The following is a 27,200-nucleotide window of genomic DNA, read 5'->3' on the forward strand; positions in this document are numbered from 1 at the left end:
TGAGGCCCCATGTAAGAGACACTCTCAGTCTTCCATATGGTGGACATACCAATAATACTATCATCCTTTGATGTAGCCCTTGTATTTATGCATAATGTTTTTCTTTTTTTGCAAATACAAAGGAGTTAAGTGAGATATTAATGAGGTGTATTTCACACTATTCTATAATGAAGATCCTTTTGAGACACGAACTTTTCCTATTCCCAAGAATGTGCTTTTTTATATTAATGGAATGGATTTTGAAGTACGACTTTCATGTATTGAAGGAGCTGGTTATGGGTTATTTGTGCATATTGTCCTGAAAGTGGTGTGGCTATTCTAAACTATGGAGGGCATAAGTATAGATTTTAAGAGTGGAAAAGGATATGCAAAATATTTCCAAGAGCCTCTAAATATTTTCTTCTAAAAGATCCAAATTATGAAGAAGTAGAAGATCAAGCATACATTCTTGGTTGCGTAAAAGAGGAAATGTGTCAGGCTATATAAATAGTTCTTATGATACAAGTGTCCAGCCAAATGTACGCTATACATTTGATCCAAATTTTCCACCTTGATACAAATACGCATCTTCGCACATCAAATCAGGAGAGTATGGCTATGTATGCCTTGAGACTATTTGTCGGGTTACAGCAAGAGAAGAGTTGTTTGCTGACTATGACTTTACTTGATATTTTCAAGTATTATATGCTGATGAAAATCTTAAATACATCTAAAATTTTATTTTTTTATTGATAGAATCTCAACACTTAAGTGTATATAATTGTTTTTTACTTTATGTTTAGCTAGAATCTAGCGTGCTGTTATGCTTTATGTGTTTTCTAACTTATTTGATTACCTTGAACATAGAATCTTGACTCTACTCAAGATTTTTAAAAAATTAATCAATACCTAGGTTGAAAAAGTGGTAGGGACTCTAATATTACTTTCTTCTTTTGACAAATTTTACCTTGAATATGAAGGACATCTTTGCAACATTTTGGTATAGTTTGAAGCTAGCTAGCTTAAACAAGTTGTGACCCTTGAATCCAAATCTAAGCCAAAGATTTTTTTTTTTCTTGTAGCCTAAATTGGACATGTGGTGGACCTTCTGCATGTGTGTTCTTGAACAGGTTTTTCTTGGAGCCTAGATTGGGCATGTGGTGGACCTTGTGCCCGTGTGTTCTTGAACATGTTTTAGCTTTTAGTATTCACTTAAGTACTAACATTTAATAGAGTGTAGACTGGACAAGTTTGCCACAATAGATTGTAGTTTATACAAGTGGTGCCTTGTGTACCAATGCTAACAATGGTTGCAAGGATTCTAATATTGATTTTACCTTGAATATATTTGTTACTTGGAGCTCTACATGTTAAAATGGTGAGTTGAATTCTAGTGATTTTTTAGAAACCAATGTTATGTGTGATTTCTTATATTCAAAGATTGGGATTGACAAAGCCCCTATGAATCAATCAACAACTGTAGAATCTATTGATTCTCTCATTTCTGAAGTGCCCAAGATGGATGATATTTCTATACTAGAGTCTAGTGATGTACAGCTTGAGCAAGCTTGCAGTAATGCGGACCAAGAAATCAGTGCTCCAACAATCCAACCTACTTCAAAAGAGGCAGAAATGTCTACTCCTGAGCCATTTCCAATTGCTGTTACTTTATCTAGTATAAATGATGAGAAATCCATGCTTACAATTATATTGGATTTAAATGGTCTATTATTGAATTGTTCTCCTCAGTCATCCTCACACCACAAGTCAATGCAGATAGATTCAAAAATATACATTACACTTAGGCCAGGTTGCATACAATTCTTGACGACTATATTACAAAATTTTAATGTTGTGGAAAGCATGTTAACCTGTCGCGCTTTTTGTGCTAGTTAGCATTTTCAAGTTAGCACACCTTAGAAAAGTTGAGCAACCGGTAAAATGTTTACAAATAATATCAAAATTTATCGGAGGTTGTACATTTGGATTCCTTGTTTCAAGAGCTTTCTATTGATGTATCATACGTCATAGATCTTGGAGATGTAGCTCATATTATTGTCCTAGTTAGCATATGTCAAAATTGTGCTAGTTAGCATTGTCTGGGACATGAAAAAGCATGCCACGTTAACATGCTTTCACCCGCACAATCTAGTCAACAACTACTAGGGACAATGTGCTTCAAATCCTTAGAGCACCAAACAACTCAGCTGGAGATACATTACCTTTCTTTGCAATCTGGTATCAAGAAGGTTTCTACATAGCTCAAAGCCAAAAATTATTTAGACCTGACAATCCAAATGTTGAGGCAATGTTCAAGCCTTTGGCCAAAATTGCCATTGGGTTTGAATGTGATCCACAAAGAACAGTGTTTATTGATGACTCTCCTTACAAAGGATGTATTTCACCTGCAAACAAATGCATTTTTCCACCACAATTTGATGGTGAAAAAATGGTTAACATTGTGCTCTTGGGGGAGATGCTTCCCTACTTGCTTCAGCTTTATGAGAAAAGGTATGTGCGCAATTTGATTGCTTCTAATCGTTATGGACAACCTAAGGTAACAAATAACAAAGAATACAAAGAAATCATAGAGTATTAAAAGCATAAAAATGATGCTTGGTCAGCTAAGGTGTTCTTTACAAAAAGAATACCACTTGCAAAATATGACAAAGGTGAAACTACCCTTTAGGAAAAACTGTACCAAGAAAGTGACACAAGCCCCAGAGTGAAATAAGAAGAGCCCAAATACAAGAAATGTTGACTAAGGAAGGTACACCCATTGAAATCATAAAGGCACCACAATTGATCTCTTTAGTTAGGCAATTAGGTTGTAGCACAAAAGGACCATTGAAGGCAACCATTACAAAGGCGTATATAAATAAAGTGAAAGTTGAGAACAATTTTCTAAAGCTAAATAGAAAAAAGCCCTAAGGTACTATTGAAATGTCTTAAACCTTGATACACATGCTAGATTGAACATTCATATCCATGGTATTTGATTAATCTTTCTTTTTATTCTTGCTTGCAGGTTCTCACAAAGGGTATATCTTGATGGAGCTCAATCGCTACAAGTTTTGATATTTTTCTCAAATTAACAAAGCAAACACCTAGATTTTGTTAATCAATTTCTTAAGAGATGTCTTCTCAGTTTATAACACTACATATGAAAATGAAAATTATGCTTCTTAAGATTGCCTATTTTTTGTCTTGTAAACGTTTCAATTATAATTTAAAGTTTTATTAACATTAGAATGTACTTGTTTATTTTGGGAAAAAAAGTCAAAGATTCGTGTAGTTTTTCTTTGATTAATTCATCAATTACTTAATTTTTCTATAGTTCTACTCCATCGAGAAAGTTAGAATCTATCATAAACCAAGTAAGACTCTTTTAAAGCTTAGATTAGACAAATGGTGGGCCTTCAAAAATTTATGATTGAGTTAGATATTAGCTTAGACAAGTGAAAAGCTTTCAAATCAGCACTTGAGTTTCCTACTTAGATCATTTATTTGTGCAAATGGAAGTTAATATCCAAAGGCCCTGTAGGCTAGCACATCAAATACCTACTTATTACCTAACTTGGGTGATTAGTGAGTGATTTTTCTCATTATGTGTGGGTAGGTTCACCACCTACCCAAACCCTAGTCCATTGATGCTTGAAGAGAAGCCAGGTCCACCACTTGTCCAAGCTATGCTTCCTTAAAACACACAGAGAGTAAATACCATAACTTTTCCAAGATTGAAGAGAAGTAAGGTCAACCATTTGTCCAAGCTATGCTTCCTTAAAACACATAGAGAGTAAATCTACCACTTCTCCAAGGTTTTTACTATGAATGACTACAAGATACACCACTTTTCCAAACTATACTCTCTAACAGAATGGCTAAGCGACTAATATACAAGGTCCCCCACTCATTGAATCTTGTCTCTAGTGATCATAGAGAGGAGAATGGTCTATGAGTTCTTGTGTCTTGTTTCCATTGAATTGTAGAGAGGAGAAAGGTCCACCACATATCCAAGAAAAGCTTCATTGAAACATAGAAAGAAGCAGAAATCCACCATCTATCTCCAGTAGTTTTAAAAAAACCACTTTATAAGGTCCATTACTTTTCTAGTAATCCACTCTATCTTGTATCATGAAGAGGACGGTTCAAAGTCTAGCACTTGTCAAGCTAGGCTCTAATGGAGAGTGAAGAGAAGCGAGAGCCACCACTTGTGCATGTTAAGCCATATTGAAGCATAGAAAGAAGAAAGGTCCACCACTTGTCCAAGCTATAAGGAAAACCACTAGATATAAAGTCCCACACCTATGCTATTTTATAGAATGGATAGTGTTTTTTTCTATCATTTTCTCAACTTATGATATATTGTAGTATGGGGGGTTCAATTTCAATGTCCATCATTTATCCAAGTTGGGCTCCATTGACACATGGACAGAAATAAATTCTACCACTTATCCTATCAATAAATGGAAATCGAGAGGAGATCCACCACTTGGATTTCACATGTGGTGGCATTGTATCAATAGGTTATACCTAGCTTGGACAAGTGATGCTCGTTGATTCTCTTCATGATAAAAGTAAGCCTAGCTTGGATAATTGGTGCACTTTGATTCTCTCCATGCTACAACCATGGACAAGCAGTGGTCCTTCAAACCAAATTCCCCATGCAACAAACAATCATAAGTGGTGAACCTTGAAATCCATAGCTGATTTACCCACATGGGCTCTACCACGGATAATGGATGATGTTTTTGTCATCAATGTTTAATGAATCCTAGCTTAGATTATTTGTGAATCTTGAGACTAAATCCCCATTACATAATTGAGAATAGGGCCATGGACCTTATATTAAAGTCTCATGCTTAGGTTGGACAAGTGGTGGACCTTAATTCTATATATTCTAAGATTGAGTAGACATTAAGCAAAATCTTGTGTTACAAGAATCAAGATTTAAACTTTATTTGATCACTTCCACAAGTGGTTATGAGTTTCTCTTTCCACATCCAAATGGATCTTATATTGGAAAAGTGATAGACTTCATACCTAAGCACCCATTCTACAGTAGAGAAATGGTTAAGAACTTATGCACTTCGAGCATACCTTTGACAAGTAGTACTTATTAATTGACTTAAGATCTAGTTGAAGTTTATGATATTGAGACTAAGAGAGTGTAACATAAAAAAGGTTAGGTTTTCAATTTGACTTTCTTTATGGCAATGAGTATATGGTAGATGGATTTTTTCATCTAATATTACCATATGATATACAATATAAACCTCACGTCCATTGTTCCATCGACATTAAATGTTCTTGTTTTTTAATTTCAGATTCATTACAGGAAAATGGATTGGCTATATGCATGAACGATTTGAAGGAAACTATTGAACTACCCAAACAACCTCATCCAAGACCTTTTCAAAGGCTTCAACCACCTGCTTATTACCTAGCACTTGCTATCAACAAAGACATCAAAAGAGTACTTATCTTGGATCTAGAGGGATTGCTTCTCAAGACAATTGAAACAAAACATGGAGATTCTATGCCAATTTTGGCTCAACAAATCCGTCTTGTGGAAAATAAAGATGAAGTTTTTATGTGATGCGACCAAATGCAGATATTTTTTTGAATTTTTGTAGTGAATACTTTGAGCTATGGATATGGAGTTGCTATAACTTAACAAGAGTACAACACATCATACAAAAATGTTTCCCTAAGCATTATACCAAGTTCAACATACTTATGAGTAACAAGAATTGTCAGAATCCAAACATCATGCTAGGATTAAGAAGGGTTTTATCACAAAAATTTGAGTCATATTTAGAACATGTTTGAGGATTTAGATACAAAAAACACCCAAATTTTTTATGACACTCCATAGAGGGTGATGTGGAACATGTCAAGGACATATCTTATATTTCCAAAGATGTGGAGGCAAACACCTAAGCAACTTGAAAGCTTCTTGCAAGAAACAATGATGCCATGGTTGGTAAAATGGTTGTTTGCAAAAGACAAGAAAGAATATACGTACAACACAATTTTGAATCAATACTATGATTCTGAGAAAAATTATGTCCTTGGTATGTACTTGTCGATGCAAAAGCATTGATTAACGATAATCCACAAGATGTCTCATTCATTTTTGTAATGCGTATCTTTCAGTATTTGTATAATTACATTATATAAATTTTATCTTGGAGAAAAGATGTGCCAATTTGATGAACATTTTAATAAAGTGCACCATGTCAAGGGGACTTTAATGTATTACTAGAGTGCATCATGTTGTAAGGAGACTCCAATGTATTGTAAAAGTGTACCCTCTTTTTTGGAGACTTCTTTTTTATTCAATTAAAATCTATGTTCGATCATTTAGGAAACACTAATTAATTTTTGTTTCTTGAGAAATTTTATGTTAATCCATCTCAAGGTTTTATCTATCTGTAACTAAGAGAAATTGATGTTTTGGTGTCAAAATCAAACTTGCAAGTGTAGAATGGAGAATTCATGGATTTTGTATGAGTGAAAGAGATCTCTTTTATGGACACAAATGTTTTCTTTAAGGATTCTATCACTACATCCTTCATGTAAAAGAGGTTTAGAAAATAAAAAAACTTTGAAAGGAAAATTATGGAAACTAACTACATGTACTCTTGAGTTGTCCTAGAAGTCAATGTATTCATGCATGTCTTTATGAAGGTTTATCGCATTCTAAAGCAAGGCGATTGTCTTCTTGTTGTGCGGCAAGTCTTGCGTTTCTTTCGTCGCGCTCACGGTCCTTAGCTTCTTGTTGTTCTGCTTTGCTTGCGAGTTGTGCCAACGCAACTCGATTCATTTCTTGTTGTTGTGCCATCATGTCCAGCATCAACTTGACCATCGCCTCCATAGACGTGGGTCCAACTCGTGGCGTAGATGCCGAAGGGGGAGGGTTGGAAAAATTTCCTGGTGGGAAGAATCCTTCGTCGCCTCTCTCATGCTCATCACTTGTATGCGAAGTATCCATTCCGCTTCGGGTGATGACGATGCACTATAATCTTTGGTTCGTAAGTTCACGAGGAGCTTGGGTTCTTGAGGGTCTTGAGGTTCTTGAGGTTCTTGAGGTTTTCTTTCGCTTGCAAATCGCGTTTGACAAGGATCTTCTCTTCACCCAAGTTCTACTCTTTTTCGCAGGAGCACCCCTTGGCGGCCTTGCGCTCACACCAAGGTTGCTTTTTCCCACTTCACGTCGATTGGCCGGCCGCTAAGTGCACGGTCCGCTCTCAATGAGTGAAAAGAGACGCAAAGGGACGCTGGACAAGGCCTTCTTTCTTGGAATTCCTGTCACTCTTCAAAAAACACGATTAGGAATCAACACGCCCAAGCGAACTTGCGTTCGTGCGACCGCAACAAGCAAAAAAAAATTCTTATGATTCTTGTGGTTCTTTCCTTGAGTGATACAGAACACTACCAAAGCTCTGATACCAATGTTAGGTGCAGCGGAATGAATGTTTGCGCTTTGCTCAAGATGAGTGCTCCGAATTGTGCTCAAGGTTCCTTTTGTTCTTATGGAAGGTAGAGCCTTCCGTTCTTATGGAAGGTAGAGCCTTCCGTTCTTAATGAGAGAATGCTATGATCACAAACAAAGTGAATGGACATTGTGCGTGCAAGTGTATGAGACTGAGAGATAGAGATAAGAGAGATATGACACCAGAGATGTTGTAAAACCCTCCTCCGAAGGCCCCACTCTCGTCGGCGAGAGTGGTCTACTTATGATTGCACAAAGAGGTACAATGATGATGCATGGAAACTGATGCAACTTGGGACTATGCCAGTGACGACGACGGGGATGGCGACGACGAATTAAGGGCTGTAATCTGCGGTCTTCTATCTGCTGTCCATAAAAAAAGCTATGGCTGAAAATCTGGGACTGATTTGGGTGGCTGAAAACTGCTGTTTTGGCTGCGTTTTTTAGGGCTGACAATGACTATCTCTTCATGCATCTAGGGCTGAATCTACTGCTATATGGAATGTTGAAAACGTTGCTGCAAATGCTTCACTTCAGGCTGAAAATGAAAACACTGGAAAATTTGCAAAAACGCTAGGCAATCTGGGAAATGTAGCAAGGCTGCAAAATGCCAGGGCTAGGGAGACTATGGCGATACCAAACACGCTAGGCTTAGGGCTGGAAAACGCCAAGGCTTGATGGTGCTGAGGGGTTCTTGCTGAGAAGGTGTCTGTTGAGCGGGGAGCTCCTGCTGCCTCTTCTGCCATTGAGTGTTAACTTGGGTTTGCTTATATACAAACTTAGCAAAATTGCCCTACCTACTTTTGTTGGGAAGTCACTTAAATTAATAAGTGAAAAATGTCAAAAATAGGAAAAATAGGCTAAAATCACTAGAAAAATCCCTTAACTGATTCTAATGGATTCTGATGGGATTCCTGATGATCACGTTGTGTGCAACCAGAGGATATGCATCTATACTAAGTGACTGGGCATGCACGGTCTACGAATAGACTCACAAAAGTGCCAGATCACTTCTAATCTAGACTGACTGGACTGATTGAACCCTGATCATGTTGTAGCTTGTCCACGGACACATAGGGTTGGGATGTGTCACAAGACAGCATAGGTCTGCAGAGGAGGAGCGCTAGAAATCGAAGAAGAAGAGGGAGAGGGAGAGCAACACGTTTCTTGAAGGGGAACAAGTGAGAAAATTGGCTCACATTCCCTTTATTAAAGTATAGGACCATTTTTTAAGTTAGTGGCCAAGTTCACAAAGGTTAGTAACCTTTAAAAATGTACATAAAAGGAGTCATTTGAACCTTTAACCCAACAACCTCCCACTTAAAGGCATAAATGAAGCCTTTAAGTTACGTGACTCCCACCATCTGTATGCATAGCTGATGTTGTGCTTTGGGTAAGTACTTAGTGAGAGCATCTGCTGGATTTTGTGATGTATGGACCTTAACCAATGTGATAAGGCCATCCTCAAGCACTTCTACCGCACATCAATATGCTTTGTGCGTACATGAAACATGGCATTCTTTGCCAGACATATGGCACTCTGGCTATCACAACCAAGCATAGGTGCCTTGTCAGACAAACCAAACTCGCTGCGTAGACGCGCTAACCAAATGGCTTCTTTGGAAGCCTCAATGGGGCTAAAATATATTCAGCCTCACTAGTAGACAATGCAACTATCTTTTGAAATCTAGAACACCATGAAACAGCACCTCCTGTAAGAGTAAACACATAACCACTTGTGGATTTCCGTGTATCCACATCACCAGCCATGTTAGAGTCACAAAATCCCTTGAACTCGAATGGTCCTTTACCATAGCAGAGGCATTTGTTTTTAGTCCCTTTCAAGTACCTCATAATGGACTTCATTGCATCCCAATGCAACCTGCTTGGATTAGCCAAAAACCGGCTCACAACTCCCACTGCATGGGCTATGTCAGGCCTAGTAGCAACCATAGCATACATAAGTGAACCACAAGCTGAAGCGTAAGGCACACTTTGCATGTCATTGGCTTCTTCCTTTGACTTGGGGCAATCATCCTAGGAGATTTTGACATATGGCTGAAATGGCACGCCAAGAGGCTTTGCTTGAGCCATGTTAAATCTGTCCAACACCTTTTCAATGTACTTTTCTTGCGACAAATAAAATATGCGCTGGTCCCTTTGCCTTCTAACATGCACTCCAAGTATATGTTCAGCTGCCCCAAGGTCTTTCATTGAAAATGCAGATTTCAACTGCCCTTTAAGAGCATCAACAGTGCTTCTTTTCTTTGCAGCTATCAACATATCATCCATATAGAGCACAAGAATGATAGGGCTGCCATCCTCATCACGTCTGGTATACAAAAAATGGTCTGCATGGCTTCTTTTGTAACCATGTTTGAGCATGAAACGGTCAAACTTCTTGTATCATTGTCTACATGATTGTTTCAGCCCATACAAGCTTCTATTGAGCATACATACCAAATGTTCCTTGCCAGGAATAACAAAACCCTCGGGTTGCTTCATGTAAAGCTCTTCCTCCACATCACCATGCAAGATAGCGGTATGTACATCCATTTGGTCCATTTCCAAATCAAGGGCAGCCACTATGGCAAACAATACACGCAAAGTGGTCATCTTCACTATAGGAGAGAACGCTTCTTGAAAGTCTATGCCCTTGGTTTGAACATATCCCTTTGCAACTAGCCTTGCCTTATACTTGGGTTTTGCATCAACTATTTTGATTTTATACACCCATTTGTTAGGAATAGCCTTCTTTCCTTTGGGCAATTTTACCAAATCCCAAGTATGATTAGCATGCAAAGCTTTAATCTCTTCCTGCATAGCAAGCTTCCACTTGTCGATGTGCTCACATGTCTTTTCCTCTTTATACGTAAGAGGCTCGCCCTCATCTGTCAACATAATGTAATGCAAAGAGGGGTCATATCTACTCACAGTCCGTCTTGGACAAGTAGATCGCCTCACCCAATGATCCACATTATCCGGTAATGGGTCTGCATTAGGTGGCATGATAAAATCATCAACAATGGACTGTTGTACATCATTTTCAGCACCATTTTCAGCATTGTTTCGTGGCTGCAAATGCCCTTCAGGAGCCTCAATTTGCTGCCCAACATCTTCTGGCTCTCAAACACCACTGGATCATCTACATTTTCAGTCATATATGGTGCATCCTGAGGGTCAAGAATAGACCTAACAGGTGGCTGGTCATGTTGAAATTTGGCCCTTTTATGGTCATGTTTTAAGGCACAATTGTTTTGAAGCAGCCTTGCCTCATTAAAAACTACATCCGCCGACTGCGCACAACCCTTTTGGGTTGAGGTAACCAAATCTGTAACCCATTTCGCCTTCTTCACCATATCCCATGAAAAGGCCTTTAATGGACTTGGCATCTAGTTTGCTTCTCAACTCATGTCTAATATGCAAAAAGCTTCGCAACCAAAAATGCGTAAGTGATCATATGAATCAGGCTTGCCATACCAAACCTCTTCAGGAATGTCACCTTTCAAAGACGTGTGAGGGGATCGATTGCATATATGTACTGCAGTTTTCAAAGCTTCTCCCCAAAATTCATGAGAGAGATTAGCTGTGAACAGCATACATCTCACCCTCTCACAAAGTGTCCTATTGAATCTTTCAGCCACACCATTAGAAGAGGGGTTGTATAGCACAGTAAGCTCCCTCTTAATGCCCAAATTTTCACAAAATTTGTTAAATTCAACACTTGTGAGCTCCCCTCCATTGTCCGTACGCAAGCATTTCAGCTTTCTACCTGTTTGGGTGGTCACAAATGCATGAAATTTCTTAAACGCAGTAAAGGCTTCATCCTTAGATTTAAGCAAATAAACCCAAATTTTCCTAGAATGATCATCAACAAAGGACACAAAATAGCATGCACCTCCCATAGACTTAATAGGCGTGCTACATACATCAGAATGTACGAGTTCAAGCACACAAGATTTACGAGAGACACCGGAGTAATAAGAACGCTTTACTTGCTTGCCATATTGACATTCATTACAAAATTCAAGCTTTGTGCCTTTAGCATTAAGCTTGTTCAAAGTGCAAAGCTTAGAAAGGCCCTTTTGGCTCATATGGCCAAGCCTCTTATGCCATAACTCCATGTGAGTTAATTTCAACCAATGCAATAAACTTGCCCAACACGGCCTTTCCATGCATGCAGTAAAGTGTCCCTTTCTTTGTGTCCTTTACAATCAGCCTTGAGCCTTTAGTCATTTTCCATGATCCTCTCTCAAATAAGATGTTGTACCCATGCATATCCATCTGACCAACAGAGAGTAGACTCTTCTTGATTCCTGGCACGTATCTAACATCATGCAAGACAAGCTCATTTGTGCCATCTATAGAGAGATGCAATGTGCCAATACCCTCAATGGAACATGCATGATTGTTTCCAAGGTATACATGGCCATGATTGCCTGCATCAAAAGCAGAGCAACACTCCTTGATAGGAGTCACATGAAATGAAGCACCGGAATCAACTATCCAAGTCTGGGATAATGCATCTTTGACAGTCAACAAAGCATGAATAAAATCACTCTCGATGATCTGCATGTCTTGTGAATGAACATTAAGAGAGTCATCAAGGTCATAAGCATCATCATCTGACAAAGTGGCACACAATATGTCCTCTACATTTGACAGCTCCTCAATCACAACACTAGAAGCCACATTGACCTTCTCTTTGTCCTTTGAGTTGTCCTGTGCATTTGTCTTAACTTCCTTCTTCTCTTTCTTTTTGTCTCCGCCGTTCTCTTTCCGTTCTAACTCGGCTTTGTAGTACCTGCAATCGGGTTTCTTGTGACCTTTCCAGCCACGCTGATAGCAAGTCACATCACCCTTGCCTTTGCTAGCATTTTCCTTTCCTTACTCTTACTCTTACTCCTTTGTGCATAGACATTCTTCTTCTCTGTCCTACCTCTAACCATGTTGGCAGAGTTATCTCCCTCTCCACCTGCTTTCCTCCTGATTTCCTCATTCAAGATAGAACCCCTAACACCATCAAAAGTCAAATTGAGGAAAGTGCAAATTATTGGAATCTACGCACATTTGACAAGTTTTGGCTATGTATGACCATTTGTGGCTCAATTTTGTGCAATTTGATGCTACTAATTGGGGCTTTTGCTCATACATGCTTGTAAAGGTTGTGCATTAGCCTTATGTATGTTCTGTGAGGCTAAAAACAACTAAAATTGTTGTTCTTGAGCACAATTCACTCTCTGAAATTTCCTGCGCATAAATTTCAGAAATTGTTTTTTGTGCCTAAATTGACCTATTTTGCCCCAAATTTCTCCTGTGACCATTTGGAGCTGTAGTACACACTTCTGTGGGGCTATACTTCGGTTTTTGTGCATTTGCTCAAAAATTTAGCGTAGTAGCTCTCTTATTCGTGCATCTATGGCCTCATCTTCTTCGGATGTGAAGAATCTCTTCAAGATTAGGAGGTTCGATGGAATAGGTTTCGACCTTTGGAAAGACAAGATCCAAGGAATCCTATTTCTTAAGGATTGTGAAGGGGCACTTGAACAGGTAAAGCCACAGAATATGTCGAACGAAGCATGGGTTAGCCTGAACAGGAAGGCAGTTACATATATTAAAATGGCCATGACCAATGAAACAGTCATTGATTTGAAAGGTCTCACAAATGCTTTTGATGTGTGGGAGAAGTTAAAGGTGATGTATGAGAATACAACGCATGTCAACCAAGTGCATTTGATGCGAAAACTTGTTGGCATGCAGCTAGATGAGTCCAAGAGCGCTGCAGAGCACTTGTCGTTGTTTACAGGTACTTTGTCGCAGTTACAAGATTCAGGTTTGCCTCCTTTTGATGATAAGCTGAAAGCTATCTTCTTGCTTATGATCTTACCTAATTCACGGGAAACATTTTCGATTTCTAGAGCTCCTCCTCTGTAGACATGTGCCTCCTCTCCAAGCCTCAAGCCCTACACTTCTCGTGCTCTATCACTTGCACCCACTGCTACGCGCTCATCTATTGGTATCAAGTCAAATTAGAGTTTGCTTCCAAACCTGCAAACATTGATTTTCAGCCAAGAAGGTCAACTTTCACGCGAGATTTTGCAATTTTATCGCCAGAGGACTCGTCCCCGGACACTAGAGAACTTCCGGCAAGTCAAATTGACCTAAAACATGCTGAAATTAGATCAAAATCAACAAATTACAGGTTATGACAGCAAAATACAGGTTTTGTATCAAGGTGTGAGAACATCTTTACTAGGTCCCCGCTACCCAAAAACAAAGAAATTGCCGAAAAACAGGTCCCAAAACAGGTGTTTTCAACAAATTTCAAATTTACGCAGGTTTTTGCAAGTGTATTTTTTATGCATCTAAATTGAGGAGAAGTGCAGGGCTTGAGGCTTGGAGAAGAGGCACAGCTCTGCACAGGAGGAGCGCTAGAAATCGAAGAAGAAGAGGGAGAGGGAGCGCAACACGTTTCTTGAAGGGGAACAAGTAAGTGAGCAAATTGGCTCACATTCCCTTTATTAAAGTATAGGACCATTTTTTAAGTTAGCGGCCAAGTTCAATGTGAACTTGACCAAAGGTTAGTAACCTTTAAAATGTACATAAAAGGGATCATTTGAACCTTTAACCCAACAGTTACCTCCTGCCACGACATCATCCGGTGGTGGTCAGTGCGGTCTCTCAGTGACTGCTACAGTACACGGTATCTTCAACATTGGCTTGATCATCTACGGATGTACGATCCTTGGCACATCCATTGATTCCAGCCATCATTGGACAGTTGCACACTCCACGGGGGGTGGTGACTTGTAGTTTGCTATGGACACACCTATGCGCTTATTAGAGGAGTTCACACGAGATATGGCCATGCTCATGGCATATGGGATTCCAACATTCCCAGAGAAGACACCACCATCTTTGGTGGACAAACACTTAACACTTGACCTTGACATGTCAGATCACTTGCTTACAGAGGAGCATCTACATGGACTTAGGGAGAGGATCTTGGATCTCTCCTTGGCATGTTTATTGCTTAGATCTACAGACTTGGAGTGGGACTTCAATGCTTTGGACTCTCTTGGAGAGTTTACCCACGAGATGGGGGAGATCAAGCATTACGCAACTACAGTCAGAGTCACCCAGAACTTGGCTTGGATGATAGTGCAATTGCTCTTCTACACTCTTGATCATTTGGATTACTACCGTCAAGTTTCTTACACTCACCCTCGATAACCTTATAGCAGACTTATCCCTCGACCTGGGCTACAGGCCACTCCCAGCTCATTTACCTCATTTACATTGAGAGCCACATTGAGTTGCGGTCTGGAGGTGTTGTTGACGAGGATTCTATTTTGGTTAACACCGGAGGATTGGAGGCAGGAGATACAGGCAAGACGGTGCAAACAAATTGGCCTGGCTTTTCCTCTTCTAAGAGGTGCTTCACAACGCAAACTTCTCATGTTAGGTGCAGCGGAATGATTGTTTGTGCTTTGCTCAACATGAGTGCTCCAAACTGTGCTCAAGGGTTCCTTTTAGTTCTTATGGAAGGTAGAGCCTTCCGTTCTTAATGGAAAATGCTATGATCACGAACAAAGTGAATGAACACTATGCGTGCAAGTGTATGAGACTGAGAGATAGAGAGAGAAGAGAGATATGACACCAGAGACGTTGTAAAACCCTCCTCCGAAGGCCCCACTCTCGTCGGCGAGAGTGGTCTACTTTTTTATTGCACAAAGTGGTACAATGACGATGCAATGGATTGATGCAACTTGTGACTATGTCGGTGACGACAACGGTGATGATGACGACGACTTTAGGGCTAAAATCTGTGGTCTTCTAACTGCTGAATTTCGGAACTGCTTCGGTGGCTGAAAATGACTGTTTTGGCTGTGTTTTCGAGGGCTGAAAATGGCTATCTTCTTCATCCAACTGGGACTGAATCTGCTGCTGTCCAATAGGGCTGAAAACGCTAATCATCTGATGCAATTGAGGCTGAAAACCAAAAATGATGGGGCTGCCTTGTAACGCTAGCAAAAACGTTAAGCTATCTGGAACTTGGCAATGATGCAAGGGCTGAAAAACGCCCGAGATCTGGGGGGTGCTAGCACTATGCAAAACGCTAGGGATTTGGTGTTGAAGGCGAGGACGACAATGCTAAAAACGCCAAAAATGGGGAGGTACTGCTGGAGACCAAAAACGCTAGGGTTGATGGGTTCTTGTTGAGAAGGTGCTTGTTGAGCGGAGAGCTCCTGCTGCCTCTTCTGCCAGAAAGTGCTAACTTGGATTTGCTTATATATTAACTTAGCAAAATTGCCCTACCTACTTTTGTTGGGAAGTCACTTGAAATAATAAGTGAAAAATGTCAAAAATAGGAAAAATAGGCTAAATGCATTGGAAAATTCAACTGATTCTAATGGATTCTGATGGGAATTCCGATGATCATGCTGTGTACAACCAGAGGATATGCATCTACACTAAGTGACTGGGCATGCACGATCTACAAATAGACTCACAAAAGTGTCAGATCACTTCTAATCTAAACTAACTGGACTGACTGAACCCTGATCATTGTGTAGTTTGTCCACGAAAACATAGCGTTGGATGTGTCACGTGACATCCCCTCCTTTTCAAAGTGAGGTACTGATACCGAACTATATGACGTCCAGGGAGACCGCCAATAGCATCCGAAATCCTGGAAGGGACTCTTCATCGGCCCACTCTGATGTGTGGATCGTGCGGTACTTGAACTTCATTAAGGTCTGCAACGCTTGCTTCCTTGGACCGCGCCGAAAACGACACAAAGTCTTTTGAATCTCCTTCCTTGCTTCAACTTCGTCTAGAGTCATGCTTCTTTCTTCTTCAAGAATCTCCATGGCTGAAAATTCCTGAAACCAATTCCAACACAAAACTATGAACATACCCATTCCATGTAAAGTGAAGGAAAAAAATCTTGTCTACGCTAAAGACTGTGTATACAATGTAGATGAACATAGAGACGGAGTGACAACCCGTTCATCAAACACATGCAAACAATGAGATCGAATCTTTCTCTTATGATCTAGAGCAATCAACAATGGCAATTCACAACGGAAATACCCATGCTTGGTGCTCATACTTTCATGTGCTCGTTCGGAAAATGTGTCATGCCAAGGAAGAGACATGGAATGTGACTTCCTTACATACATACTTTTCAGCTTTTCATAAAAATTCCGCATACATTCGTGCTCATCCATGAAAGAAACGTGTTCAACAAACAATATGTCATGCCTAAGAAAAGGGATCACATAAAGATGCTGACTAAAATACAGGAAACGATCACGAATGAAACACTCGTACAATTCGTGCGTATCAATCATGCGAACAACTTCTTATGAGGGTTCTTTCAACCTAGGCTCGAGAGCCAAGATCTGTTCTTCTTGAATGATCGAATCGTCCTGTGTGGGTTCTTTGGACCTCGACTCGAAAGCCAATATCTGTTCTTCGTGATTGATGGAATCTACAACGAGGTTAGCTTCGCTAGAAAAAGCATCCACTAACACATCATCCTTGTGAACAATCACATCTTCTTCATGCAACTCATCATGCTTGTGTGAAATCACATCTTGATCATGCAAATCATCATGCTTGTGAGAAATCACATTTTGATCATGCTTGTCATTCAAATTATCATGCTTATCATTGTCAATCAAATCATCATATAAGTCATTGTCAATCAAATCATCATCATGCTTCACATAATCATGCAAATTCTGTGTGTCATGCTGTGGGGAAAAAGAGACTAAGAGAGTCTCCTTCTCTTGCATCCTTTCAATCTTGTCCTGCATATTAACAATGAGAAATGGAGAATGAACAATGTCCTCTCCATGAATGACAATAGGAGAATCACTCTCTGCATTGAGAGTTATAGTGTTAGCCAAAAAATTCATGAGAGTGTCATTATCACGAAACCATCGAATGCCCAAAATCATATCACATCCTGAGAGAGGAGAAACAACAAATCGTCTAGTGAAGGCAGCTTGTTGAATTCAAAACAACACATCAAGGCACTCCTCCGTGAGGAGAGCGTCCATACCGGGAACAAAGCCAGAGACCTCGATAGGAGATCTCGGACTAACTTCGAGGCGGACACTCTCAATAAGAGAGGGACTGATCCTTTCATGCATACTACCTGGGTCAAACAATATGACAAAACGTTGCTCCGACGTACGACCATAGCATTTAATGAGAGAATGGGAGGGTCAGGAGAAACGTGGGGCACACTCGTGTTATCATTCATTGCATTGACAGAGGAAGTGGGTTCTGTGGATTCTTTAGATTCATTCGATTCAAGCTTAGGACATGTTCTTTTTATGTGACCCTTAATGTGACAATGAAAACAACGACCTTCCTTAGAATAAGTACTTTGCTCTTCCGACGTGATGTATCCTCCTACAATTCCTTGTGCTACCTTTTCATCTGGAGTAAGCTTAGGTTTAGCAATTGTGTTAGCCGTACCCTTAGATTGATTGGAAGAATTCTTTTCTGAGAGACTGTTGAAAGATTGGTTAGAGGAGTTACCATTCTTACCCTTCTTACCAAGTTACCAAGGGTTCTGAGAAGTCTGCAAGGTACTTGTGGAAGTTTTGTTCTCCTTAGGCTTTCCCTTGTTGTGCTTCATCTCTTGTGCGAGAGCAATCGCTACCGCCTTGTGAGATCGATTGGATCGAGCACCTCGACATCGTACTTGATATACTCGTCCAATCCAAAGAGAAAAACCTCTTTGAGCTCATCATTCGATTTTCATAATTGAGTGCCTAGCTGCAAAACACGATAATGACATGGCTGGCATACCATTTTTCTTAAGAGAGCGCCAATCATCCTTCAATCGTGCAAGGTATTGAGGTGGCATAAACCGCGCCTTGAGCTTGTCTTGGAAATCAACCCAATTGAAGAAAAGGGACGTGAATCCGTCGGCTTCTTCTAGGTGCGCGGCTAGCTGTGCCTCTTACCATGCGTAATACCAATTGATGGCATCACCGGCAAGGTACATAGCTACCGTCAAAACTTTGTTATTTCCTGTCTTCTTAGTTGTCGCAAAATAAGCATTAAAGTGATGCAACCAAGAATGAATAACCGTAGCATCCATCTTACTATCATACTTACTGAAAGTCAACTTCTCTGTGACTGGATGGTTGGAATCCGCGTGGTGGCTTGCGCCACTTGATGAACTCCCACGATCTTTGGGTGGTTCGGTTTTCGAGGCAAGTACCTGTTGAACCAATTCTTGAGTTCATAGTTCTCTTTGAGCCTCTCACTCTATCTCCGAGGCCGCGCTTCATACTGCCGCTTCCTCCTTTCTTAGTTCTTTTCTTTCTTTTCGTGCATCGCATTCGCGTTCTAAAGCAAGGCGATTGTCTTCTTGTTGTGCGGCAAGTCTTACGTTTCTTTCGTCGCCCTCACGGTCCTTAGCTTCTTGTTGTTCTGCTTTGCTTGCGAGTTGTGCCAACACAACTCGATTCGTTTTTTGTTGTTGTGCTATCATGTCCAACATCGAGTTGACCATCATCTCCATAGGAGTTAGTACAACTCGTGGCGTAGATGGCGAAGGGGAAGGGTCGAAAAAATCTCCTGGTGGGGAAAAATCTTCGTCGCCTCTCTCATGCTCATCACCTGTATGCGAAATATCCATTCCGCTTTGGATGACGACCATGAACTATGATCTTTGGTTTTTAAGTTCACGAGGAACTTGGGTTCTTGAGGGTTTTGAGGTTCTTGAGTTCTTGGGTTCTTGAGGTTTTCTTTCGCTTGCAAATCGCGTTTGAGAAGGATCTTCTCTTCACCCGAGTTCTACTCTTTTCCGCGGGCGCACCCCTTGGCGGCCTTGCGCTCACACCAAGGTTGCTTTTTCCCACCTCACGTCAATTGGCCGGCCGCTAAGTGCACGGTCCGCTCTCAATGAGTAAAAAGAGATACAAGGGGAGGTTGGACAAGCCCTTCTTTCTTGGGATTTATGTCACTCTTCAACAAAACACGATTAGGAATCGACACGCCCAAGCGAACTTGGGTTCGTGCAACCTCAACAACCAAAAAAAATTTATGTGGTTCTTGTGGTTCTTTCCTTTAGTTATACAGAACACTGTCAAAGCTCTGATACCAATGTTAGGTGCAACGGAATGATTGTTTGCTCAAGATAAGTGCTCCGAACTGTGCTCAAGGGTTCCTTTTAGTTCTTATGGAAGATAGAGCCTTCCGTTCTTAATGGAAAATGCTATGATCACGAACAAAGTGAATGGACACTGTGCGTGCAAGTGTATGAAACTAAGAGATAGAGAGAGAAGAGAGATATGACACCAGAGACGTTATAAAACCCTCCTCCGAAGGCCCCACTCTCGTCGACGAGTGGTCTACTTTTTGATTGTACAAAGTGGTACAATGACGATGCAATGGACTCATGCAACCTATAACTATGTCGGTGACGACGACGGCGATGATGACGACAACTTTAGGGCTGAAATCTGTGGTCTTCTAACTGCTGAATTTCGAAACTGTTTCGGTGGTTTAAAATGACTGTTTTGGCCGCGTTTTCGAGGGTTGAAAATGGCTATCTTTTGCATCCAACTGGGACTGAATCTGTTGTCCAATAGGGCTGAAAACGTTGACCATTTGATGTGATTTGAGGCTAAAAACCAAAAACGTTGGGACTGCCTTGTAACGCTAGCAAAAACGCTAGGCTAGCTGGAACTTGGCGATGATGCAAGGGCTGAAAAACGCCAGGGATCTGGGGGGTGCTGGCGCTATACAAAACGCTAGGGATCTGGTGTTGAAGGCGAGGACGGCAATGCTGAAAACGCCAGAAATAGGGAGGTATTGCTGGAGATCAAACCGCTAGGGTTGATGGGTTCTTGCTGAGAAGGTGCCTGTTGAGCTGGGAGCTCCTGCTGCCTCTTCTGCCAGAAAGTGCTAACTTGGATTTGCTTATATATTAACTTAGCAAAATTGCCCTTACTACTTTTTTGGAAAGTCGCATAAAAATAATAAGTGAAAAATGTTAAAAATAGGGAAAGTAGACTAAATGCACTGGAAAATTCTCCTAACTGATTCTAATGGATTCTGATGAGAATTCCGATGATCATGTTGTGTGCAACTAGAGGATATGCATCTACACTAAGTGACTGAGCATGCACGGTCTACGAAGACTCACAAAAGTGTCAGATCACTTCTAATCTAAACTGACTGGATTGACTGAACCCTGATCATGGTGTACTTGTCCATGGACACATAGGGTTCGATGTGTCACATGACATCTCAATCTAGCTTCCTTACTTCTACAGGATGATTATGGTGCAAACAGCTTGGTCTGACCACACCTCTTCTCAAAGCCCTTCACAACGCAGACTGATAAGTCTGGCTTTCCGCTCATCTTGGATTACCCTATTTACTGACAGGACACCACCCAGTGGTGGTCTACCGATGACTAATGCAGCTTGCGATAGCTTCTACAGAGCAGATTGTTTAATCTACCTTTCCTTGATTCGAAGGGAGTTTATGACGCAGATTACTACGTCTAGCCTTCCTGGTGTTTTACACAGCTGCACCACTTGGCCACACTGGGTTGCATGTACCTTGTGCTTCATCTCGATCTTGTGTTGAACCATATCTATTCCATGCACATTCGTATAGTCTTTAGCAAAAAGCCTAGGAAACTTCCTTAGCACATATTTGAACTCTCTTTCTTCCTTTGAAAGTGTGGTTGATAGCATTCCTTCGTCTTGCACACCTTAGTACTCTTGAGGATCTACCTCTTCTAAGCCTAGGCAAGAGGTCTCTTGGTTGCTTAGCTTAAACCTTATCCCCATGATTTTGATGAAAGAATCCTCTTCAGTTATGCTGCCGCTACTTTCTTCCTCTGAGGTGCTGTCGATCCCATCTTGCATTGACAAGCTTCAAATCATCCTCATGACGGTTCCTGGGCTTCTCCATTTCTCGAGACAATTTGACTACAGACACCACAGATACTATTGGGCAGGACACTTGCATCTATTGGCACTTCTTTCATGACAAGGAGTTGTTTTCACACTCAGTTTGAGACCTGCACGCAATATTTTCACCCTTTATCAACAATGTACAGCAATTTGCTAGACTGCTCAAGACGACATCTTTCCACAAAGATTTCTTGGCTGTCAAGACACCCCAGACTACTGCTACACTCGCAAAGTTTCCCAAAGTATTGTTCTTCAGAGGACATTGCAGCAGACATCTTTCATCATTTGCCTTACATCTTCGACTTCATGCGATTTGTTCAGCATCACATGTTGAGAGGAGGTGATAGACTTACACCACTCTACTGCTTCACAAGTCTAGGGCATACTTATACAACTAGTATGTCTCCGAGTTGGCCACCCTTGGTCTAGGTTGTACCTTATCTGCCCGCTTGAGTTTGGGGTCGCCTGACCACTTATGTTCCAACACCCACATATATTTCCTTATATCATTTTTCTATTGGGTCGTCAGGATTTTTATCATTCCTTGCCCTACTTCCCTTTAAACACCTATTTATGGGACCGAGGGGATAACCACTTCTACATCTCATAGAGATCACACATCAAGCCATTGTGTATTGGGTCTTCTGCTCATGGTAGTCATGGGGGACTGATCATCCCCTCTTCACCATATCCAACATTTGTGTCTATTCTCTCTCTCTCTCTCTCTCTCTCTCTCTCTCTCACACACACACACACACACACACACACACACACACACAGCACTCACAATAGGTAGGACAATAGAGAGTACACAATGATAACGGATGCAATGTACTAGTTTCTTATTGGTCTTCATGTCCAATTTCATTCTCAATGTGTAATCTACATGCATACAGTGGAATGAGACCTTAAGCAAATTGACATCTTTGACAAAAATCTCATTATCTTATACATGATTTGTTGAAAGTTGTACAACCTGAGAATTGGGATTTTCCAACTTTACCAGATATAGCTTTTATACTTCTCTTGCACTGAATCAATGTGAACATGACAAGTGTTAGCTCCAAGATCACCCCCTTTTGAGCATGTGTCATAACTTTTGAAATTCACTATGTAGTTCTTTGAGTTGACGAATACATTGGTTGTAAACCAAAGTTTTCAAGGTTAAGTTGCAATACATTTGATGACTCTACCAATCCTCTCTTTCATCCACTTCACATGCATGGGTGAACAATTCTTGAACTTCACCAAATAGCGTCTTACAACTTTTCTGTCTTTATGTGCCAAAATCAACTAGATCTCACCAAGGTCCTCAACTTCAGGTGGATCTTTAACCAGCATGTCCTCCTGTATCTTCAACTAGCATATCCTCCAACATTTCTCCCACAAAAGGTCTTACAAAGGCTCACATGAAATGCATTATGAATCTTCCTATTGACTAGTAATTTCACTAATCTTGTCAACTACTTTTAAAGGCATAGTGACACATGATCTTTGAAGACAACCATGCTTCCCCTTCATCTTCTTTAATCTTGCCTTTTCAAATCGAAATAGAACCCGAAATAGAACCCTATCACAAGTAAAAACAAGAGTTCACATCAATGACGATCAACAATCTTCTTTAACTTAGACTAAATCTTCTCCGACATGAGCTTGATTTTCTTGTACGTTTCATCCATATTTGCAAATCAATCTACTTCAAAAATCTTATCTTTTGTATGCAAAATGGAAGGAAATTTTTTGCCACCCTTGACAATTTCAAAGGGTGCCTTGGCTATTTCAAAGGGTAACAATGTGCATACTCAAGCAAAGATAAATACAAATCCCACTTGCCCTTATAGTAAGCACGCAGCATTAAAGCATGCCTAGAATAGTAGAATTGGCCACTCTTGATTGTCCACCAATTTGTGGATGAAATGAGGATGAAAACTTATAGCATTATGTCCATGTTATCAAACAAGCCTTTCCAAAAAGAACATGCCATGTGAGGATAATAATCTCTGACAATTACCATGGTATTTACACATTGTATTTGAATAATCGTGCCATTTAATCAAATTTTATCTTCTTCCTCGCAAGAATAAAATGGGCTTGTTTGATGAACCTACAACTAGTGGTCCATATAACATCATTCCCTTCATCTTGCAGGATCTCTGAAAATCATGTGTCCAATGTAACACCTATGACAATAGTATCAACAGGTTACAAATGCAAGATAGTCGAGTCATAGCCTATAAAAGCAAAATCTTGCACATGCCAATAAAAGACTTTGCAAGGCTATGAAAAAGAACTAGTATCTGTGATTTAGATACTTTCAGGCTGAAAAGTGGGACTACCTCCTAGGTGCTAATTTTGTTAGCCATCAAACCTTGTTCTGAAAAGCATATACGATGGATAAATATTTTGACTATGTTCCACTTTCAAATTGTGCATGTGGAAGGCAAAAAGAATATCGTGGGTGATGCATGGCCAAGAAAGTCACAATTTACAGCTGTGCCAATTCCTTATCATCATGAGCTTGATGATATGAAAGGGCAATATGCTAATGATGAAGATTTTGCAAGGATCCTTGAACAATTGTTAGATGAACACCATGAACACAACCTCCCCAAGGATGGTTTTAAGATGATGCATAGCATGCTATGAGTCATCATGGAAAAGATGTAACAGTGAAAGCGGTCAAGACAAAGAAGTGAAGGCGGTCAAGCCATTCTTTGTCTGGCCTACTAGAGGAGAGATGTGGACACCTTCGTGCAAGCATGCATAATTTGCCAAAAGGTCAAGATTGTTAAAGAACGAATACTTTTTTCTAAGAGAGAGATGTCACACGTTGCACTAGATGGACCAGGCGGCACACGCAAGCACACACCAAATTATAAAGGGATAGCCCTAAAATGTAGATGCAAGTCAAAGTGCAATCAACCATGATTTGTGGCACGCAGACCTCGAGACATAACAGCTGCTTACAAGTACTCAGACACTCAAGTACCTGAAATTATCCAATACAGTATACCAAGCTCTGTACCAAGTCAAAAAACACATTCACTCCAATGGGTTGCTTCCATATGACCTTCATTTTTCCTTTAAGCTTGTGCTTCAGCTCATGCATCAGCACGATTGTAAGATTCAGCAAGCATTCCACACACGACATAATACCAACACTCAAGCGCATACGATAACCGCTCAGTCTAAACTATTGCACGTCAAAAATCGAATGTGCCGCCCCAAGATGGAAGCTCTCCAAAAAACATGCACAGAAGAAGCTTCCATATTTTGTTGTCCTCCAAGAGTGGGAACTAGATGTCCCTGCTAACTACAGACACAACCTGCATACCTAAGAAACAATTTAACCTGTCTCAAAACGCATAGTCACTGTTAGTGAAGAAGAGATGGAGTAGTCCAAAAAAGGATACCTCCTCAAATTGTTGGCATAATCAACTCACCAACCAGAATTGACTACTTCCCTCCTCTAGGAGGAACTGAATTCCCCCTCTTGTCATCAAAAATTAGCAACTTGGTACAAAGGTGTAGCTGATACCTGCATGTCCACTAAGATTAAAATGGGCACTCTAAGGATACCCTCCTTAAATTGTTGGCATAGTCAATTCACTAACCAGCATTGACTGCAGTCTACACCACTTCTCCTCTAGGAAAATGTGGATCCCCCCTCTGTCATTCAAAATCAGAAACACAGTACAAAGGTATAACTGAGGCGTCGACCTGCTATGCCTTGTGATCATAGTTACAGGGAATGGCCATTTTCAGGTCTCGGTTCCCCGTTCCCATCCCAATTTTCCGTTCCAGATCCCCGTCCCGTGTTTCAGACATGAGTATCCAAAACAGGGAATGGCATTTCAGGCATGTTGCCGTTCCCCGCTCCCCGTTCCGGGTAGCTATGCTTGTGATGGCTTTTTTAGCTAAGATAGAATTGGCTGAAATTCCATAACTCCTTGTGCTATACAAAGCTAGAACTCCATACTAAGTCCTCCATAGGGATATCTCCATTAACAACTCCACATGAGAGTGAAATAGCAAAAGATACAACAACTAGCCAACTAAACTTCTCTGCGAGCCACAGCAATAAGAAACAGCTCCATAACTGCAAGAAAAATTCCATTGCTGTTCTCCTAACGTTGCATGCCTTGTAACTGTCTCTATCTCTACAAAACAATGCCACATACTTGCTCCCCTTCTGGGAAGGCACGGCAACATAGGTGGACAATTAAAGCTCCAACAATCCAGCAATGCTACACATCCGGGATGTGATACATCCTGAATGTGATGAGGTATCAGGGATAAGTATAGACAGAAACCGGACATTAAAATTGAGCAAACTCAATATCTCCCATCCACGATGCCTTATGGTAAATGCCTTATGCATCTCTAATGAAAGAAGCAATTGGCCTACTGCATCTCAGAAACACAACTGTTAGGATAGTCACAGGACTCAAAGATAACAAAAATACCACAACATTCAGTGCACAAATTGACAACACCACAAGAGAAGGAACAGGTGGCATAAGAGACACCAGGTGACCAGCATTCTCAGCACATACACACACCAAAAGAGCCAAAAAATGTGACCAGGCTTTCATCAAGCCTTGTTGCATGAATAGCGTCCTAATGAAAGGCGTTAGAAACCAGTGTTAACTTACCTCATCTACATCTGACCTCCTTGAGGAGATGAGCATTGTGCCTCATCACCTCCTATGCTTCCTTCCAGGTTATTCAGGACAAAGGTGATAGGGCATGAACAGTAGGGGTACATGGCATCAAAGGTTCAAGAAAGAGTACTTTGTGTAGACCATGGAATCTTACACAAAGTACTCTTTTGAAAGCCATGGCAGAGGATCTTATACACAATACTCTTTTCAAAACCCCTATGCCATGGACCCCTATTGTCCGTGCCCCCCTATGCTTCCTTCCAGCCTATTTAAAGCATCAATAATTATCTGCAACAATCATTGAATGAGTATGCAAAATAAATGGCTACTTTCTCTCTGATAATCAATGTGAAGAATGTTACCTGCCCCGTATGTTCGACTACGGTAACACAAGCATCCAAAGAGTAAGTCGAGCACAGACTGCAGTGACAACTACCTCGATGTAGTCATAGTTGCTCCGATAAAGCATTCGCACCACTCCACTCCTGTCCTTAAGCTTTGCCAAGTTGTCAAGCCAGAAGCTTATGTCCAGGTTGATGTGGAAGTCCCAGCCACTGAATGACATGAAACCTGCAGTTGTAGGACTCTGCTTTTCGCAGCTTCTTCTTCCCAGACCTCATTATCTTGGCCGAATCGGAGAGTTCCGAAGGTTACAAGTCGTTAGAAAGTCGGCCAGAGTTGTTGGGTGGGAGGAGAGCTACAGCAGTTCCAACACGAGCAGAGGCTTTGGAGGTAGGCTTTGCAGTGGGTTCATTTATCCGCTGGAGACCTCTCCTCGTGACCTAATCGGTGTGTGACTCATGGTGTGACATGGTAGCAATATGCGTGCTCTATCTGGTACCAGATGCCACGTGGCCGGTAAATTTTTATAAACTAGTCTTGCTTGGTGGGCCTTTGTTGTACATAATCTAATAAATTTTAGAGCACAGCTGGTTTGTTGCTTCAAGTTTATTGTGGAACACAAGCATATGAGTAGAACCAATTGATAGGCACCAGTAATAGCTCAACTTGGAACTTGATGAGCTTTGGGAAGAAGCAAGTTCTGTCCCATAGCGCTCCGTATACAACCAAGGGCTACTAAAAAGGGTATTTGAATCG

The 27,200-nt window shown here is 40.8% G+C and overlaps 1 long non-coding RNA gene across 4 annotated transcripts; it reads right to left on the minus strand.

Moving 5' to 3' along the window:
- Positions 1-15,187: 15,187 nt before the first annotated feature.
- Positions 15,188-26,904, minus strand: LOC147418292 (uncharacterized). 4 transcript variants are annotated; one of them, XR_015187338.1, is made up of 3 exons: positions 26,465-26,904; positions 26,094-26,390; positions 15,188-16,362 (listed from the first exon to the last, which is right to left on the minus strand). It is a non-coding gene; the product is annotated as an uncharacterized LOC147418292 (long non-coding RNA). The 4 variants fall into 4 exon arrangements; XR_015187340.1 differs by lacking the exon at positions 15,188-16,362 and adding an exon at positions 22,265-23,008 and having other exon boundaries at positions 26,465-26,901; XR_015187339.1 differs by lacking the exon at positions 15,188-16,362 and adding an exon at positions 23,310-23,618 and having other exon boundaries at positions 26,465-26,901.
- Between the last annotated feature and the right edge of the window lie 296 nt (positions 26,905-27,200).

This window comes from Adiantum capillus-veneris, chromosome 30 (assembly GCF_014529385.1).
Source record: "Adiantum capillus-veneris isolate H3 chromosome 30, ASM1452938v2, whole genome shotgun sequence".
NCBI classification, from domain to species: domain Eukaryota; kingdom Viridiplantae; phylum Streptophyta; class Polypodiopsida; order Polypodiales; family Pteridaceae; genus Adiantum; species Adiantum capillus-veneris.